Here is a 16,759-nt window from a genome sequence, read left to right on the forward strand (position 1 = left end):
CCACTAGTGAGGTGATCTACCTTGAGTTGTTTGTGATCAATGGCCCATTTTTACATGGCATTGTCTAGGATGGTGTTCTGCTTTTAAAAAATATGCTAACTAGTTTTAACTCTTTTTGTCATTCTCTAGTTAGTTTACAGCCCATCGATGACTGGTTCTCAAAATACTTGTATTCATTGTGCATCTACATTTCTCGCCACTATATGGCTGCAATATTGAAGATGTGACGTTAAATTTTAACACACGTACTCACTCACTCACTCACTCACTCACACGCATATAGGCAAATATAACTTTTTCCCATCTCCTTTTAATTAGTAACCAATTTAACCTATCGTTTTAATTAGCAATGCACAAGCACTGCATTTCTTAAGGCCTTTTTATTATGTCATCATACCTTCGATGAAATAAATCATTAGGCTTAAATGGCGTTCTTCATGCTTCATACTACTGTGTCTATATGCTTCAACTGTTTGTTTTTGGTTTTTTTGTTTTTGTTTTTTGTTGTTGTTGTTTTTTGGGGGGGGGGTTTATTTGTATGTTAATGTTTCTTACAATCTGTTTTGTTCGATTTGTATGTTAATGTTGTATGTTTTCATATTTATCATTTTGATGTACAAGCGTTTTCAAAGTACCTTAGGGCTCTATTATCAAAATATGCAAGTCCTCAGCAGAACCGTTTAAAAGAATATGTAAAGGATACCCTATCAGATAGGATCATTCAGTTATTTAGCTGTTTAGGAGAATTGAAAAGTGAAAACATCAAGCTCTTCGGCTTCATAGATATCAGGGTTATGACATCAGTGAATTTAAAAAGTTGCCACACATGTTTAAACACAAATATATATCTGCAGGATAGGTTTACCTTAATGGTATGAAACAAATCTAAATGACTGGTGTTTTTGTCATAATGATGTGATATGCTCCTAAAAGTAGAGCGTTTTCATAAGATGAGCAAGCGTTTAATGGACAGTGTATACAATATCCAGTCTTAGAAAGACGCCGTGGCCTTATTAACTTAGCTAAAGGCTTCCTGCTCTGTTTACTTTATACTTTACTTGATGTCACAACAGTCTGCATATTTAGTTTTTTATCATTGTGATGTGATCTGCTATATAACTACTGCGTTTTCAAAGGACTACGTGCTGAGAGTAAAAGGTTCAGGGACAACGCTTAAAATACCCTTCTTTCGAAGGTTAGCGTGATCCTTTTCACACTACCAAAGATTTCGTGCCGTTTGTAGACCATTTTCTTCACTTGATTTCGTAACAACCTGCAATGGACAATATTTGAAAGGGTATAGTTAAAGACATTCGTAGGGATAAATCATAGCTTCATGAGACGATAACGTAGTACTTTAGCAAAGCAATTTCCTTCAATGTTCTTCCTAACTTTGAGTAAACCTGTATAATATAAATTTTAAATGAATACCTATTAGTCCTCTGAAGACGTAAAGGGTGCATTGGTCACCAATGTAAGCCACGGCATGGCGTTCTCTTACATCCAGTCAGAACTAACTTGTGTTAACATTGTATTAAGTTAAACCAGATGTAATATATGTTCGATTTCGAGCAGCGTCTAATCCTACTTTGTAAAACTAGAAAAACGTGATACTGGATACACTTCTGTTTTGTTTTCGTTTATTTTGTGTGCGTGCGTGATGTAATGAGGCAGTTTGTTGTTTGGGGTATTAGGTTCCCGAAGAATGATTTGTCAATGAGTTCATCTGTCTGCGGGGAACAGTATTCCGGTGTTTGGCGCTTTAGCTTCATATAGGAAAAAAGGCCAGAGGCGATGCACACAAACTTATTGAATGTACATATTGTCAACGACAGCATCAGTTTACACACATTATGTTGCTGAACTCACAAGTAAACAATAACAATATGATGATAAGTGATGATTTACAATGACCACAGAACATGACCAATGTGTGCAACACTATAACGTGTTGGCTTAAGTAGAATTGATAGCAAGGTCAGTTCAGCCCTGTATTTGGGTCATCACCACATGATCACTATCACGTCCCTATATATTTCCTCGGACTTCAAACTAACCAGGGAATTATGAGACTGATTCTATTCCGTTCAGCATGAACGTACACAGCTTAAAAACAGGCCTTCAAAGATAACCTTGATTCTCATACTGCTTTAGTTGTCTCTCATTCATCATGGACACTACTTACGGATATTCATATAATCCTCCTCTCAGTGTCGTCCAACCTGTCGCCGCCGCTGTTTACTTTTATCCACATCAGTTCTGTGGATTAACTCTTTGAAATCAGCGGACACACCGACAGAATTTAAAAAAAGTAAATGATTGGTTTCTTTTTCATCAACAGCATACTATTCTCTCCTTAGACAAGTGCATCACACATGTGACATGAGGGAATCAAAGGGAACCAAATGTGAAGGAAGTTGAGCTTTTGGACAATATTTTGACAGAAATCTTTCAAGAATCGGTTTGATACTCGTCAGTTTTCTCATGTAGGATGTTCTTCCTCACTTATATAATGATGCTGCCAAGGACTGACAACATTTTAGTTTAACGGCTCGTTCGATTTGTTTACACCTTTTTTTAATTACACCTTTCTTAGACACATATAAACTGTGCTAGTTTTAAACCTATCTTCATGCTCATTTAAGGTCAAAAATTACTCTTAGCTTACATATTTAAAATATGAATAGATAAGTGAGTTTCATGTACGTTTCAGTGTTTTAGCTTGACCGCAGACAAACGGCTTGCTGTGTGAGAATAGTCCAAAGTGATGAAGACCAGAGATTATTAGAACTTAGAAAGAATGAGTCAGTTTGGGTGTTTATGGAGCTGATAAACCATAACCACCAATAATAAGCAGAACATTTAGTGAATAAGAAGCCATGATGATAAGAAACCAGTGACACAAATGAGAGATATAAGAGAGCGCAAGACAAACAAGGGGTGGGGGAGAGAAACAGCTTTTGGTGTTATAATAGAAATTTGAGAAACATATGGAGGCTCCAGCAGATTGCTTGTAAAGGTCAAACAGATCCCTTTTCATTCAGCTCCACTGGGACAGGTCTCAGACGTACAAAGGAAAACAAGATATGCCTGTGTATTTTCCAAAGATTTATGGATAATAAGCAAGGACCTCATACATTTACTCAGAACCCATTAACTGAGAACTTGGGGATTGCGCTGTCTGACTTGACTGAGTGTGCAGTAACCACGTCTGCTTATCTGTCTGGTGCAGACTCATTACTCTACCACCTTGACAAAGCTGTTTTATTGCAAACTGACTCATGGATATTTCTCAGTATTTCCTCAGTTTACACTAGACAATAAACACACCACGAGCTGTACGTTCCCATAATGTACACCAACAACAAATAAAATTGAATTATATCCTCGAGAAGTCACGTATTAAAATGGCTCGAACACTTATATTGCTAAATGCATTTGATTTATCATACATTTAAGGAGCAGACTGTAAGGTCTGTCAAAAGGCCATTTAACATGAACTGTGTTTGAAAATGCACTTCAGATTCCATAAAACCATAACACACCCACCAAAGTCTCCACCGTCTCCATTTAAATGTTCTATATCCATTGTATCATATACACTCCTTGTGAACATACGCTTTTACATATGGTAGCGGCACAGAATGCATTAATGAGGTCATTCACCTAACATAATTGTTATCAGTACAATAAATGAACAGTGTCTTTCGTGAGAAACTGTTCACACGTATCAATCAACACCATGCATATTGTTTTATAACGAAACGCAAAACAACACCAGCGTAAAATCTATCTGCCATATGCATGAGTGTGATATCCTCTTCAATATTTAATGCGGAATGAACATAGGACGCATGACTATGATTTTTCTCTAATGAGGCTTTAAACATGTATAAATGTGGCACCAAGTTTTGACAACATGTACAGTAGCTGAACACTGATCCGTTTACTTTTAAATACCATCCACCTGATGATACTCAAGCAGTAAAACTACAAACCGATTATATGTAATTTGGGTTTGCTAAATACATTGTCATAAAACCAATAACTACACCATCTCTTTCAGATGACTACTTGTCAGTCACCAAAGAAAGCCTCCTCTGTCTTCTCGTCCCCAGCGTAAAGCATTAGAACATTAGACAACAATTCTGACCGGAAGCTCACCCAATACAAATAACCGGATTAACCCCACTGGAACCAATGAAAGGCTAATTATGGAAATTAGGGAACAGAGAGACTGCATGTGAAGGTTAACTGCTTAAGCATGACATTCGGTCCACCTATTTTTTTCCTGGATTAAAAACACATTTTTGTACACTTTTCAGTGACGTCAAAATATCAGTTTTCCCAAAGAAGACTTTTGTAAGGAGTGTTATGTCAACAGCGATACTTTACACAAGGTGCTTCCACTTTCACTTTTCTCTTGTGCATGTGGTAATGTTTTAGGTTTAACAACCACCTTTTAAGGACGTGTTGTGCTTTTGACTGAATATTTTTAATGAGATGTCGCTGATGGTAAATCACTCTGAGATTGGCTGAAAATTTCCTAACGGTAAAAAGTTTGTAGCAAGAGCGTGCTGTCACGATATATTCACGATGATGATTCCAACAAACACCAGTACGAAGTGAAGGCAACTGAGACATTCACTAAGTATTGGTAGCTACGGTATTATCCTCCCAATTAGGATAGTAAGGTACATTATTCCGTACACGTATGGAAACCTATAAAAACACATTAGCAGTCGACACATGAGTCCTTTCATGACAGTTAGGACCAAAAGGAAAGGTGGCAGGAAAGGTGATTCATTATGGCTGGCAATAAAGCATATATAGCTCATAGGACGTGACAGCTTAGCTTGGTTTTCGAAACCAACTAATGATTTGTAATGTTTGCTGACTGCTTTTACGTTGCTGGGAAAGAAAATCGGTTTTTACGAGTCTTATTTTGCACTATGTTCAATGAATACTCTTGACAGTGCGTTTCCTCATCTGGGTATGTATGGTAGTGTGGTTCCTGTCACTCGTTAAACTTTGTTAAACATGCCCTTGTGAAGGACACAGCGGCTAGTGCTGCTTCATGAATCAGTTTGATGTTTTTGTTGGACGAGTGAGTGAGTTGAGTTTTACGCCGCACTCAGCAATATTCCAGCTATATGGCAGCAGTCTGTAAATAATCGAGTCTGGACCGGATAATCCAGTGATCAACACCATGGGCATCTTTTTGGACGAGAATAACAACTTGATTCATTATATGTAGAAAAGGTGGAAATGTATAAGCTGTTTATCTTGTCTCCGATTCTGAGATTGATATCGGTAACATCGATTGTACTGATAACGGATATTTTATTTCGTTTACTCTGAAAATGGGTCTGGCGGGTGTTTTTTCACTTCATTGTCCATGTGGTCTTATACTTCATTACCCCTCCCGCATTGGGAGATTGATGCGGATCTTCTTTGTAATCCCCAACCTCTACATGGAGGTATACTTAAATCACACTGACATTTTCAGTCTTTGCAATGGCTGTCATCCAAGTCACTGCATCTACTTGGGTGAGTGAGTGAGTTGTATTTTACGCCGTTTTAGCAACACTGGAGCAATATCACTGCGGGGACACCAGAAATGGGATTCATATATTGATCCCTTGCGGGGAATCGAACCCTGACATACGGCTTGAGGAACGACATTTTAAACTGGACTACTCCACTGTCCCATACCCACTTGGACTCTTCGTAGGGCCAGTATAGGTTCCTAGGGTCCGATAACTCCTAGGGTCCGATAACCAAATGATAAATATGCTGCCTTACCACTCGATCCTTTAAATAAAGGTTAAATAGTACGGCAAAAAGCATTGCTGCTGAGGTCCAGTCCTAGCCCCGATCTTCGTGAGTTTTACAGACATGTTTTGAGTAGTTGCATGTACATGTTTTGATATCAATTTTATTCTAATACAGTCCAATCCTTTCCTCTACACAAGATTGGACTTGCATGATTCTTATATATTCAGAACTCGACATCGTGTCTAACATAATTTTCAGCCAAAGTTTGACTTGTACGGCAATAAATTGTAGAGTAAGACTGTAGAGTATACTTAAAAGGACACATGGTGATACATACAGACTTGTAAGGAATCCATCAAGACGATTTAATGTTGCGAACAGATCTTCATTGCTACCTAAGAACAATGTGTTATGCAATAGCGGACGACCTCTTTGATTGGTGACAGACAGAGGAGTCTTTCAATCTTCACATTTCATTAGCATTGTTCGGATTTAGTGAACTGTTCTGTTACAAAGAGTGTGCACCATTCTGAACTGAGATAGTGAGTGAGTGAATAAAGATTGTAAGTCGCATCGGCCATATTTCAGCCATATCGTGACTAAAAACACGTAGAACAAATAAAGGTAATTTTTTAAACTACTGAGAGCAAAGGACAGTGCAGCCGACTATAATATCACAGATATGAATATAAAACTAGTATGTAACTCTAAAACAGCTTAAATACAGAAGATAATACAATATAAAAACAGGCTGCATATTGCCAACAACTGAAGGTAGATCATCATACTAGGCTCCATGGTAACGTAAGTACATTTTCTTCCTACATGGGCCCTAGCTGGAGTTTCATCAACTGAGGTAGGTAGTTCAGTATTTGTTATTCGCCAAGTATCAAAGTGAAAATCCTGGTATCACAAAGACCTCTCCAGTAAACACCAAATTGAATCGGTTGCACCTGCTGTGACTTCATTAGTACCCATTAAAGCCCATTTTATCCTGTGTTCATTCAAAGCTGCCGTCGGCTTTCAGCTTGATAGCTTGATGGACGTGGACTTGTCCAAGTATGTTTTTGTGACATGGAATGGCAGTCTAAACACCGTTATAATGTCACTAGAGGTCACACTCATCAGTAGGATCCCGACATTGCTGCATTGCGTATTTAAAGCAGACGGGGACAACCACCCCTTAACCACCACTACTTCCCTTTCGCGTCACAGCGCCTCAACGTGAGTTTCAAGCATAGCCTGGGGTTGATTAAATTCAAATGATGCTCAAAGGTTAGAAGGGATTTGTACCTTGGGTTGCTGGTATTTTACACGTTTCAGCAACTGCATAAATCTCCTGTACGCATTTTTTTAAATATGGAACCTGATGGCCTATTTCACTTGAGCAAAACCTTCGCATGTTGTCATCCTGATGATGATAGCCTGCACAAGACCGGGATCTGAGTATGTAAGGAGGTTTCCGATACGAGTAATAACGACTTTGTAGGCTTTGTAGGCCCATAAGGTAGAACATTAAACCAGGCAAAATCCCCTAAAATGACAGCCTATTCTATTTTATTAATCCTTCCTTTGTACAAACCCATGAAATATGTATCTGTAATGAACACTAATTCATCCAATGTAAGGGTCTTCATACTGATCCGATCACAAGGGATCAGTATTTTAATTCACGAACTATGAAGGATCATTCTAAAACCACAAGTTCTCATTTAATCATTGCGTTTTTAAAAGAATTAGACTTATTAACTGAATTATAAATGGATCAATATTTTATTATTGGAAGTTTAAATTCACAACTGTTTGTTAGTGGCTGTATCCTCAAGCGGGGTTGAAGTACTTTAAAACAAGTGTCCTCCTGGGCGGGTACGTACGTCCACAAACATTCAGAATAAATTCTAAATTTCCAGGTTTTTAATCGTAGAATAAGTGTCTTTTTATTGTATGGCTAGATTTCTGTCATCTGTTGTACAGTGCTAGTGAGTAGTTGTGCTGTGCAGTATTTAGAATTGTACTCTCTTCAGACACAGTGCTCGAACGTCCTAGAACCTAACCCCTAAGCAAAGAACATTATGGAAATCTCTAACAAATTATTTTTTGTATAAAAGAGAAGATAGTCATTGCCTATCAACTCACTCTACATCTGTATCTAGTATGGTGATCTACCTTCAGTTTTTGGCGATCTATAGTTTCTGTTTATATTGTGTTGTCCCTTATAGCTAAATGTTTTAGATATAATTACTAGTTTACATTTATATCTGTGGTATTCTAGTTATTTTACTGCCCTTCTTTGACAGGATTATATAATCTGTCTTATATTATTGTTATTTATGTATTGTTTTAGTCACAATATGGCTGAAATATTGCCAAAGTAATTTTAAATTTAACTCACTCACTCACTCTGCATCTCATTGTATCTGATGATGATACAATGATGATTCAATGCGTGGCCCTTATTGAATGTGACAATCGCGGATATTTGTTATAATCGGCAGTAAGTATCAGGGTTCCACTTGAAGAGTTCCTGACACATTCTTTACATTCTAACCATCTTAGCAGCCAGTTAATGAATTGTCCACAAAAAATATTCTTTGCCAAGCTGCAACAACAACGAGGCCATATTTTATGTGACAAATATTTCTCTAAAGGGTGATGAGGTACGTGGGCAGTCTGACCTGATGTTACTGGTCATTTCCGATAAAGCAAATAACATTTGTAGAGTGGTAGTCATTCCACCGGCACCTAATATAAGGGAGCAGATAACGAGTATGATACATAGAGTTCAAATTACGCAGCAAATTATTCGCCAGTGAAGTCGTTCCAAATAGAAATATAATGTTGATTGTGCTTATCTTCAACAAGGCATTGTGTGTGAGCGTGCGTATGAGCGTGTATGCTCGTGCGTGTGTCTGTCCTATTAGCTAGCTGTATAATAAATTGCGTGGGTATGTTTTAGAAAATCGATACCTGACAGTTTGAACGGATATTGTTCTCTTCTCGACTGCTGTGGAAAGACGAGGACGCAAGAGTGCAACCCACATGTCATCTAACTATCTCAAACGCAAGCTACGTGGCTCTGATCAACATTGGAATGCCGGGCAAATGCAGACTGCGACCCCCAAGCTGCAAGGCGGACTATGGCGATTTTTCGATCTGAGGCACTCCAGACACTGATGATTTTCCAGTCAAAAACGGATGACACATTTAAACTCAAGGTTTGCCTTTTCATAAAGATCGACACCAATGCGTTTCCGCTAAGCTGCACATGTATTTTACCGTGTATGTTTTCCAGGTGCAAAGATGGCGTATATAGGAAATAAGAAATAGTATATTTATATTGATTTTGAAGCAGCTATACGAGTCCAGTGCGGTTGCTAATATATTCAAAACGAATATCAAACTCAACCGGAAATGTATTTGTTTATCAACATTTTGCAATTCTCATGCTCACTTGTTTCATCAAAGCGACAAACATCTGATACCTTTCAACACTGAATATCCTCGTAGTTGTTGTTAAATAACCAGCATACGATCACCCCCATGTCAATGCATTTGTAATAGGTTGAAATCCTAATTTATGTTTGCATGTCATTTTAGTAAATTGCGTGCTAATTTGTTTTCTCTGTACTACAGAGACTCCCTCTCTGCGCTTCATACATGTATGTGTGATGCACTGTTCTAAATAGTGAAACAGTATGCTACTGGTGTTAAAAGAATCTTTTCCTACATTCTGTCGTTGTATCAGCTCTTTTCAAAAGGATACTCCAAAGAGATGATGGGAATAAAACAGAGAGTAGTGGCGACACGTTGGACCGACTGTGGAGGGATACTTGAAGACCGGTAAGTGGTGCCAATGATGAATGACAGATCTACAGCAGTGGGAGAGTCCAAGTTATCCATGAAGGCTTGTTGTAAAGATGTTTCCGTTCATGTAGAAACAAAATCAATGTAAGGATTTCCTGGTTAGTCTGAGATTCAAAGAAATACAGAGAGGCTTGTTGTGTTTGAAATAGGAGGATCTGTATATACATGTTGTGATAACCAAAGTGCTTCTTTGAACTGGTCTTGGTATGATTTCTTCTTATGTCGACACATTACACAGTTACATACTTTGGCCATGTTCTATTGAGACAGCAATAGCGGGCGAACAAGGTCATGATATATTATTACTTATCATCGTATATATTATTCTTTCGTTTGTGAGTTCCTGTACCATAGTGCGTGTAATCCAGTACTGTCGTTCACAACATATACATTCAAAAGGTTAGAGTAGATTACTCGGGCTTTTCTCAAAAAATACACACAGTCATATAACTGGAATACTGCCAATAGTAGTGGCACTGAACTCGAGAGTACATGATCCCTCTCGAACCCCAAATATCCCCAAGTAATAAGTCTGTTAAACCCATGTGGGAGCACGCACATACGTACAAATCAACAAAATATACGAAAAATTCAGCATAATAGAAACAATAAGCGAAAACAAGAATATCCCATATCTAATATGAGGCTTTATCTCTTTTAGAAATATTTTTCCTAATGAGAAGTTAATGAGTGAGTGAGTTAATATTTGACGTCACATCGGCAATATCTCAGTCATATCGTGACGAAAACAATTTATAGGAGAAAAAAAGAAAACATGGACAGTAAAAATACTAGGGTATCGCAGATATGGGTATAACACTAGCATGGAAAAGTAAAACATTCTGGTAATTACAGCAGACAATACAATATAAAACACGGGCTATAGATCGCCAACAACTGAAGGTAGATCACCATACTGAGGACTTTTCCTAATGAAGGATCAGACACTGCTCGGAATCAAATATTTGATAATCCATCAAAGACCATGCAAGGCCCTGCTCTCAGTAAAGACAGGGTTGGTTTCTCATCTGACATCCTGTCAAGAATACTGGTTCGTGTCATGCAGTGGTATACATCGATGACTGATGTGCACTTTTCTCCTGCAGGTGACGAATAAGTATTCATTTAAGATTCATATTACACAGGTTTGCTCAACGTCTGGAAGAACAGTCTTGTCATCTGTGAAGGAAATCGACTTGCCAAAGTATCACTTTATTTGTCTCAGGAAGCGTCGATTTATTCTGACGGAAGTACAAAACCATACCCTTTCTATTAGATGCCAGTCTTATGCAAGTTGTCATGGCATAATGAAAAAGTAGAGAAAAACGTATACAACGCACGGAGCCTTTGACTAAGTTAATGAGGTCATGCTGACCTGCTGAAGCTGGTTATTTTAAGCCTTGCTCACTGAACTTTCACGCTCAGCACTTGGTCCTTTGAAAGTGCTCTACTTTTATCATAATTATAAAAACCTCATACATTCATCCACAACGAATAGTTGGTTGTTACAAAGTGACACAACGTACATTTCAAACCGATAAACAGATATGTGACAACTAAAACATAATTTATCATAATTATACAAACATCATACAGTCGTCCACAACGAATAGCTGATATTACAAGGTGACACAACGTACATTTCAAACAGATAAACAGTCTAAAGCAAACGGAAACAGTTATACTAAACATATATATGAGATTCATCAATATGAGATAGGTGTGTATCATGAAAGGAAAAGAAGAGGAGAGTAGGGATGTTCTGGTTCTGTTTAACAAAGTTAGATTTCATTATCTTTAGTCAGTTTTACGACTTGTGAAGAGCACAACTATGCAGCGGATTTTATACACTGCTGTGCTCGCAGTTGGTTTATAACCTATGTACGTTTATAAACTATGTAGTCTATTTCGAACTGACACAAAACTAATTAGTGTATTATGTGTGTATTCAGTAACATACCAAAATATGTACCAAATTACTGACATCAATCATTTTTATCCCAGGCATTACCACAATAGTGGCGTAAAACCATACTCAGTCACTCACACACTCACTCAAGGCTACGTAAAATGTATTGCACTATGTATTTTCACAGCACAGCACTCAGCAACATTCCAGCTATATGGGGCGGTTTGTAGATTATCGAGTCTGGACCAGATAATCCTGTGATCAAAAGCAAGCATCCATCTGCGCAGTTACAAAAGTTTATGCAAACACAGATTCAGGATTCTAGTGAGCTTGCAAACTGGAAAAATATATGAATGGATGCCTAAACTGGAATAGTAATTGGTGGCGAAATAATAGGAATGAACGCAAAAATAACGTATGTTTCAAATGAATAAATAAACGTTTTCATCACGTATTCCGATGGTGAAGGCTGGAGTGAACCTTACCTTAAGTCTGAAACAAATCCTTTAGCATTCCAAAAGAAATACAACCAGTCACACTCCAAACATAGATCCAGTATAACACACATATCATAACTGAGAAGATCCAAGAATTTATTCTCAGAAATATCCGACTATAGTTCCATTTATAATGCTGAGGCCAAAGCTATCTGCGCGGCTTTGACCTAAATTCAACAACCGGACCATTCCAAAAACGTCAGCACGTTTTCAGGGTCTTTGTTTTGCCTTCAGTCGTTTCCAAATGTCACTTACCATCCTTGATATATTAGAATTTTACAACAATCTTTCTACAGGCCAAAGCACTGGTTATTGGGTCGTCTAGTTACAGCTGGTAACACACCAGCCGATGCTGTAGCTAAAACATTTAAATTGTCACTATCCAATGCCTTATCAAACTTCCTGTTCATACATTATTAATTACACGGTGCTTTGAAAGGGTCTTACAGTCGCGTACACCCTTTCAAAACACCGTGTGAGGAATTTATTACCCTCAAGATCTTTAAATTTAGCTTATCTTCAAACAACATTCAACATTCGGCAGGATGAGACGCAAAATGTTTCGCCATGCAATTTCCTGAAGTGCCATAAAGGGATATAACTCGGGATGGCTTCTTAGTTTGCGATAAAAAATATCAATTTGAGGTTTTGTTAAACGACAAATGAAATACGGAAATATTTTAATTTTTTATACATTTATTGACACACACAAATAAGAAATTATGGCAACAATTTTATTGCTCTGTTTATACTCATAACTGTATACGTCAACTCTAAAATTTCGAAGCGATCAACCGTTTGGAAGCCACATCCGGCCTAAGGTCAAGGTCATTCGTACAACATGTGTAGTGTGTCACGTCACAAATTTGACTGGGTGTACGGTTCGTACACCCTGGCAAATCTGCCAACATGGTTTCGTATTTTTTGCCTAATAACCAATCAGAATTCGACAAATTCATCTACTGGTAATATTTGGTATTATGGGGTTTACTATGCGTAAATGACGCTATAATGAAGACCTATGGCAATTGTTTTAAAACAACTTTTAAACTGGAGTGGAGTTTCGTATATGGGCAGACCTGGTCTCGTCGTTAAATGTTGAACTAACTCACTCACTCACTCACTCACTCACTCACTCACTCACTCACTCACTCACTGTTCGGGATCTTAAAGAACACATGCATGCCACACACAAACTGGGAACCCGTCTAGGTCCGGGGTAGAATAGGCCTTCAGCAACCCGTGCTTGCCATAAAAAGCGACTGTTTATTGTAAAAGGCAACTAAATAGGGGGGGGGGGGGGGGGGGGGGGGGGGTCTGACTCGCTGAGTTGGTTGACACATGTCGTCGGTTCCCAGCTACGCAGATCGATGCCCCTGGTGTTGATCACTGGATTGTCTGGTGCAGACTCGATTATTACAGACCGCCGCTATGTAGCTGGAATATTGCTGGGTGTGGCGCAAAACTACACTCGCTCAGACTCACAAAATTGGAGGCAGTCAGGGATGAAAACATCGTAAGTTCAGATATCATAGTTATTAAACAGCGGGGATATTTCACAAAATCGTTTCAATTTTGCACCTTACGGTGTTTGTTTACAAGTATGCTTCTTCAAAGTTTTATACTAATTCTTTGTGTAATGCACTGTAGAAGACCAGTTTGGGTCATCTGGCTAGAAAGCGCGTTAAGGTTTATTAAAGTAACTGAGTAGAATTCTTGAGAACATATTTTTTCTGACGTACATTATAATGCCCATTTGATTGTCGCTAAGAACAACACGTATATTTGCTTGCATTAGCAAAGACCTGTCTCAGTTTCTCAGCTGTCTATAGTCCACTTATACTGAGCAAAACAAGAAACGCATTTCTAAAGTCTATTTTTCAAAGTAGAGTGTTTTAATAAATAATGCTTTCAACCAATATAAATGTCATCGATAACTGTGAATACAGAACGTACACTAATTCATTACACACGGACGTAACATTTGGGGAACTGTCACCAAAATAAGCACATTGAATTAAAACTCGCACGAAAAAAAATACTGGTACTAAAGCTTCATATTGATGGGTATAAAAATGTGACTGTCCCGTTGCGAAATACTCTAATATGTTCCGTATTTGCGACCCTCCGGATGCCAAGACTGAATGAAGAGTGTAGAAACATAGCCATTGGACTTCTGGAAGGTGGAGCAAGTCAGCCAGGCACATCAACGTGGGGCTGAGTACCATCTCCCGTCTGTGGCAGCGCAACAGACTCAACAACAACAAGTGATCGACCGAGAAGTGGGTGAGTGAGTGAGTTAATATTTAACGTCACATCGGCAATATCTCAGCCATATCGTGACGAGAACATTCAATACTAAAATGAAATATATGTCTATTATAAACACTGTCAGCGAAGGAGAGTAAAACAACTAGGATATCTCAGACTATAATATAAAACTAGTAACTATGCCTAAAACAATTTATCTATACAGGACAATACAATGTAAAAATGGGCTATAGATTGCTAACAACTGAAGGTAGATCACCATACTAGGGACCATGGGGACTTACAGTACCTTTGCTACCTGCATTGACCCTAGCTGGATTTACATCATTCCCTCGGCCGTCAGCAATTAGTGAAATCTAGCCATACAATAAAAAGACATTTATTCTACGATTACAAAACCTGGAAATTTAGAATTTACTTTCACTGTTTGTGGACTTACGTACCCTCTCAGGAGGACAATAATTTTACAATACTTCAACCCCCTTTGAGGGTACAGCCACTAACAATTCTAGTTACAAGTCTAAACAACCAAGAATTAAAATACATCTATTTACAGAACATGTTGTTCAAAATTCAATCAAAAAATCAATTTCTTTTAAAAAACCTATAATTAAATGAGAATTAATGTTTGTAAAAAGATCCTTTACAGTTTTGACATTGAAATATTTATCCCTTGTGATGGAGAATTCAACACAGTCAAGCAGAATATGCTTGACCGTGACTCTCTCATCACAAGGGATACAAAAAGGAGGATCCTCACCTTTTAAAAGATATGACTGAGTATATCTAGTATGACCAATACGACATCGTCGTAAAATAACCTCTTCAAATCTGGACTGACAGCCCAAGTGGGTATAACCAACGTAAGGTTTTATCTCATGTAATTTATTTATACCCACTTGGGTGTCCCACTTCTTCTGCATCAGATCACGGATATAAGATCTAATGCTCGCTTTGTAATCACTGTAAGGAATAAGCAATGCTGTCACAGATTTGTTGAGTGCTGCCTTAGCAGCAAGGTCAGCCAATGTGTTACCAGAGATCCCTACATGGCTGGGTAACCAACAGAAGACGATGTCGTATTGGCCAGTAGCAAGATCATTATGCAATTCAATAATTTCTATTAAAAGTGGATGTTTGCAAGAAATATTTTTAATAGCCTGAAGGCAAGAAAGAGAGTCTGAATAGATTATATATTGTTTACGTTTAGGGTGTCTTTGAATATATTTAAGAGCCGTTAGTATGGCGTTTGCTTCAGCTGTGAAAATAGAACTGTTGTCTGGCAATCTAGAAGATATTGTTCGGGATCCAATGACAGTGGCACAAGCTACTGCGCCACCATCCTTGGACCCATCTGTAAATAAGGGTTTGTAATTGCTATATTTAGTTTTTAATTGGTTATATTCTTGTTTATACTGTAATTCATTAGTTTCTGATTTTTTAAATGTAGTTAATGTTAGGTCGACTTGAGGCCTAACCAACTGCCAGGGAGGAGAAGAAAGAAGACGAGAGGGAGCTATGTTTTTCAGCTCAATGCCGGCCGAAGAAAGAAAGGGTTTAATTCTGTGCCCTAGAGGTGGAACCAGAGAAGACTTCTTGTCATACAAATCCCCACAAAGTGGATTGAACACACAGTTATATGCAGGGTTAGATTCATTAGAGTATAATTTAGTAATGTATTGTAAGGATAATTTTATACGACGTTGTGTAAGAGATGGTTCATCAGCCTCAACGTAGAGACTGTCAATAGGTGAAGTGTTGAAGGACCCAAGACAAAGTCTTAGACCTAGGTGATGAACAGAATCTAATAGTTTCAGGTTGCTTTTGCAGGCTCCACCATATACAATGGAACCATAATCAAGTTTGGATCGCACCAATGATCTGTATAAATGAAGGAGGGTAGTTTGATCCCCTCCCCACTTAGAATTGGAAACAACCTTCAGCAAATCTAGTGCCTTCAGGCATTTAACTTTAAGAGATTTAATGTGTGGTAAGAAGGTTAAATGAGAATCGAAAATTACACCCAAGAATTTAGCCTCCTTTACAACTTTGATTGGAGTGCCATTTAAAGATAGTTCTGGGTCTTTATGCGGTTTATATTTTCTATAAAAGTGTATACAATTAGTTTTTGTTTGAGAAAATTTAAAGCCGTTTTCAAGGCACCATTTATTTATTTTATTTAAACGCAACTGTAATTGCCGTTCAATGGTGCGCATATTTTTACCACGACAAGAAATATTAAAATCATCCACAAAAAGTGATCCATCGATTGAATCAGTTAAAACCTTTGAGAGACTGTTGATCTTAATACTAAACAGAGTGACAGCCAAAATACTGCCTTGCGGGACACCCTGATCCTGAGTATAATGATCAGACAGGGTTGAACCCACTCTGACTTGAAATTGCCTGTCATTTAAAAAGTTGGATATAAATTGAGGGA

The sequence above is a fragment of the Haliotis asinina genome, chromosome 11, assembly GCF_037392515.1.
Source record: "Haliotis asinina isolate JCU_RB_2024 chromosome 11, JCU_Hal_asi_v2, whole genome shotgun sequence".
NCBI classification, from domain to species: Eukaryota; Metazoa; Mollusca; class Gastropoda; order Lepetellida; family Haliotidae; genus Haliotis; species Haliotis asinina.